Genomic DNA, 5319 nt, shown 5'->3' on the forward strand with positions numbered 1-5319 from the left:
GTCTTAGGGTTGGAGAGAGGTGCAGGATCATGATTCAGGTAAGGTCAGGCTGCTGGCAAGTAGCCAGAGCTCTGCACCCCAAAGGTAAAGCCCTTGCAAGCCCTGAAAGGAGACCCAAGTTGCTCACTCTGCCTGGGCTCCTGTAATTATACAGAAAAATGCACGATCATGTGTATTGGATAAAATCTCCTCCTACTACCAAACAAACAAAAAAAAGAGAGAAAGACTGTCAACAAAATGGATTGACACAGTGACTGCAACAATGGGCTCAAGCATAACAACAATCAGGAGGGTGACGTAGGACCGGGCAGTGTTTTACTCTGTTGTGCACAGGGTCACTGTGAGTCAGAACCGACTTGATGGCGCCTAACAGCAACAACAACTACCAGGGCTAACTTCTCCATTAGGCCTAAAACCGAACAGGTCACTGTTGAGTTGACTCTGACTCACGGTGACCCCATGTGTGTCAGAGTAGTACAACTGTGCTCCACAGGGTTTTAATGGTTGGCTTTTCAGAAATAGATACCCAAGCCTTTTTTCTGAGGTGCCTCTTGGTGGACTCAAACCTCCAACCTTTCAATTAGCAGTTAAGCATGTTAATGTTTGCACCAACCATGCATTTTCCATTAAACTAGGGCCCAAGATACTTTAGGAATCCAGGAAAATATTCCAATTTCCTTTCAAATTCAGAATTAAAAAAAAAAGTAAATACATCTTTATGCCATGGCAGTCATGTTATTATTAATATTTTCATAAGGGAAGGGGCCCACAAGTCATGATGTTGCCATGTCCACTCCTATATTAATCATTGTAGATCCTCTTTCTAAGTATAAGCAGGCAGCCAAGAATCATCAAATATTTGATGAAAACAAATAACATAAAAAACAAATCAATATAAAAAATATAAAGGAAAAAATTCCCAGGAAACATTTAATGAAGGAAAAGAATATAAGATTTTGAAAATTCTAATTAGTATTTTCAAAAAGGTTTGAGAGCATTTCACATATAAAAAAATAAAAAGAGGATTCTCTGAAAGCTGTAATTATGGGGCATTTACATTTTAATCCCTTTCCATGTACTAAGGAGCCCTGGTGGTGCAGTGGTTAAGTACTCAGCTGCTAAACAAAACGTGGGCATTTCAAAACCACCAGCCACTCCGAGGGAGAAAAAACCTGGCTATCTGTTTCTGCAAGGATTACAGCCTTGGAAACCCTGTGGGGCAGTTCTACTCTGTCCTACATGGTCACTATGAGTCAGAATCGACTCAATGGCAATGCATATTCCATGTACTTTCCCAAGTATAATTTTTGTTATTAGATGCTGTTGAGTTGGTTCTGATTCATAGCAACACTACGCTACATACAACAGAATGAAACACTACGCAGTCCTGTGCCATCCTCATAGTCATTGCTATGTTTGAGCCCATCATGGCAGCCCCTGTGTCGTTCCACCTTATCAAGGGTCTTTCTCTTTTTTGCTACCCTCTATCTTGCCAAGCATGATGTCCTTTTCCAGGGACTGGACCTTCCTCATAACATATCCAAAGGACGTAAGACAATGTCTTGCCATACTCACTTTCAAGAGAGCTCTGGCTGTGCTTCTCCAAGACAGACTTGTTTGTTCTTCTGGGAAATCAAAACCACACCCATTGCTGTTGAGTTGATTCTGACTTACAGGGATTCTGGAGGACAGAGTGGAACTGCTCCATAGGGTCTCCGAGGAAAGCCTGGTAGATTGAAACTGCTGAGCTTCTGGTTCTTCAGGCAGCCCCTGGTATAATCAACATTCTTCACCAACACCACAATTCAAAGGCTTCAGTTCTTCCTTGATCTTCTTTATTCATTCCATGTATTAAGTTATTTAATTCTCCAACAACTTTTTGGAATCAGTACCATCATTAGCCCCACTTTACAGATAAAGAAACTAAGGCACAGAGAGGTTAAATAACTTTCCCAAGGTCACAGAGGTTGTAAGTAGCAGAACCTGAATTTGAAGTAGATTTTAGAAATTCAAAGTGTGACTGCTGAGATAAAAGACTTGATATTGTTGTGTGTCATTGAGTAGATTCTGACTCATAAGATTGTATATGACAGAGTAGCAATGCCCCACAGGGTTTCATTTCCTAGGCTGTAATCTTTACAGGAGCAAAAGAATTCAATAGATGGGCTTAATGGTGGAAAAGGACAGTGATATAAATTTTTAAGGTTAAAGTTAAGAAATGTGTGGGATAGAGTCAAGAGACCCGATAGCTATCCAAGAGGAGAGAATAGGGAAGCAGAGCAAGGGAATCACAAAGGAAAAACTTCCTGTACTTAAAAGAGATGTCCATCTTTGATGAAAAGGGACTTCTTCAAAAAAATTACCTGCCCTAGGCTAATCGTGGTGAAATTTGGGAATGCCAAGGAAGAGGAAAAGTGTTATAAGATTCTGAAATGAAAATAAAGACTACTTATCAGGAATTAGAATCAAACACGAATTAGAATCAAACTGTAATTAGAATTATTTTTGTTTTTTAAGGAGAATTTTAACCATGAATAATAAAGGTTGATGAAAGAGGATACTTAACCCTCAAACACTTGTCTCTTTAAACAATTATCACCAACCTCATTTCATCGAATCCTTCCTCTCTTTCTTCCTATTATCAGATTATTTTGGAGCATATTCCAGACATCACATCATTTCGTCTGTAAATATTTCATCATATATCTTGAAAAGATAAAAATACATTTTAAAAGATACATTTCTACCTTTAAAAATCAACAATAACTCTTTAATATAATTCAATACATAATCATTGTTCAAATTTCCTTGATAGCCTTGTTGTTAGGTGCCGTCCAGTCGGTTCTGACTCACAGCGACCCTATGTACAACAGAACGAAACACTGCCCGGTCCTGCGCCTTGCCCACAATGGTTGTTATGCTTGAGCCCATTGTTGCAGCCACTGTCAAGCCGTCTCACTGAGGGTAGTCCTCTTTTTCGTTGACTCCTCTGTACCTTACCAAGCGTGATGTCCTTCTTCAGGGACTGATCTCTCCTGACAACATGTTGAAAGTATGTAAGACATAGTCTCACTATCCTTGCTTCTAAGGAGCATTCTGGTTGTACTTCTTCCAAGACAGATTTATTCGTTCTTTTGGCAGTTTATGGTATATACAATATTCCTTGCCAACACTGCAATTTAAAGGCATCAATTCTTCTTTGTTCTTCTTTATTCATTGTCCAGCTTTCATGTGCATATGAAGTGATTGAAATATCATGGCTTGGGTCAGGTGCACCTTAGTCTTCAAGGTGACATCTTTCCTTTTCAACACTTTAAAGAGGTCTTTTGCTGCAGATTTGCCAAATGCAATGTGTTGTTTGATTTCTTGACTGCTTCTTCCGTGGGCATTGATTGTGAATCCAAGTAAAATGAAATGCTTTTTTTTCCTTTCTGAGTTTAAAGCTATATTTATTAAAGTGTTTTTACTAATAAACTTTCACAGAAAGTTCCAAGTGTGTCAATACAGCAGGCTCATTGGCATCAATGTTTGGCATTTGACAGTCCACAAAATTGCACTTCACTTTCACAATTCTGCCACAACTTTGTGGATTGTTTGGGCAGGAAACATAATCAGCCTCCCCCATGAAATTGTTAAATGTAAATTTTGGTTCATTCTGATTTATGTGTTCTGAGTTTACAATGACGTCATTTTGTGACAAGCTCAACCCAACCTTCCTTTCTGTTTCGTCAATTTGATGCACTAAACTAGAATCCTTGTTTTCTGTCCTTCCGCTGCCCTCTGTATTCCCAATGTCTCTATTTTTAGAGTCTCCTTTGGCTAGTCTCAGCATCACCACAGACTTTCATTAAAGATCCAGTGCTTCTGCAAGCAAATGACAGTGGCTTTGCCATCTGTGGAAGATAATCTTCTATGCTCTGAAGACTGTATACATTGGTCTTCCCAATATTTTCTGGATCTGCTGCACTGGGTGAAGGAAAAAAGTCTCTCACTGGGGAGTTCTGCACACCAGGTGGCTTCACTCTTCCCTGCAGGCAGGGACAGTGGTGGATGTGCGGGATGGGGTACCCAAAGCCATGGGGGTCTGGTGCACTGCCTTCAGTGGTGCTATGCCTTTCTGGATCTGGACAAAGCTCCTATCAATAGGGGCACACTGGTGGCACAAGTAGCCACCCAGCTGCTGGCAGGAATGCAGACTACAGTTCAAATGTTTGTAGGTACTGGGGCTACTACATCCTCGATTCAGAGAGAAGAACTGACACATGTTACACTGCTCAGGAGGGGGCTGTAACAAGGCAGAGCTTGTTTCGTTTTGGGTGCTTTTGCTGAGCTCACCTTTGTTAGCTGCGTGCATGGGCCTTGCTAAATTCTTTGCTTGGCTGTTGAAGAATTCAGAATAGATGTGGATTTCTTTGTAAGCAGTCTTCTCAGAAGCATTACAGCTGTGGGATGCCAGAGGTTCTAATTCATACGACTCATGTTCCACTTCAGATTTTTGGCTTCTGGGATCTAAATGACACTCGTTCACGGTATGTGTTTTGCTTTGTCTCTTGTCACCAGGACTTGCAGACAAGGCATGGGCAAAGGCCCTGCCTTGTAGTTTTTAGGTAATGGAACCTGGCCACAGGTCCCTTGTGGCCCAAGGTACCAGCATATACACTGGAAAAAGAAGGTGGCAAAAGCCCAGCTGATGGACATGGTCATGAAGGTGCCCAGCTGGGTGTAAGCCAGCACTGTGGAGGGCATCGTCATGGCTACCATGTTGCTGGATATTTTAGAGGTTATCTTAAAGCATCATCATCAGCATAGGTGTCTCAGATTAGAGGGAAAGAAGGGTTATTGGAAAGGATATTGTAGAAGCTTTTTTTTTTTTGGAAAAAATATATCAAAGAGCTTTTCTCCATTTTTCATGATGTTGCTTATTGGACCAGTGTGAGGATTTCTGTTTTCTTTATGTTAAGGTGTAATCCATACTGAAGGGTGTAGTCTTTGATCTTAATTAGTAAGTCTTCAAGTCTTCTCCACTTTTGGCAAACAAGGCTGTGTCATCTGCATATTGCAGGTTGTTCATGAGTTTTCCTCCTATCATGATGCCGAGTTCTTCTTCACATAGTCCAGGTTCTTGGATTATTTGCTCAACATACAGACTTGGAGATAGAAAACCAAAAAGGAAGAATAATCTTGGCATTTCTCAAGTTGAAAGAACTGAAGAAAAAATTTAAGCCTTGAGAAGCACTATTGAAGGATTCTACAGGGAAAATATTAAATGACACAGGAAGCATCAAAAGCATATGAAAGGAATACACACTGTCATTATAC

The 5319-nt window shown here is 40.5% G+C and overlaps 1 pseudogene; it reads right to left on the bottom strand.

The window, feature by feature from the left end:
* Positions 1-3173: 3173 nt before the first annotated feature.
* Positions 3174-4752, bottom strand: LOC104846023 (protein dispatched homolog 1-like; annotated as a pseudogene).
* Positions 4753-5319: the final 567 nt, after the last annotated feature.

The sequence above is a fragment of the Loxodonta africana genome, chromosome 5 (genome assembly GCF_030014295.1).
Source record: "Loxodonta africana isolate mLoxAfr1 chromosome 5, mLoxAfr1.hap2, whole genome shotgun sequence".
Lineage (NCBI taxonomy): Eukaryota > Metazoa > Chordata > Mammalia > Proboscidea > Elephantidae > Loxodonta > Loxodonta africana.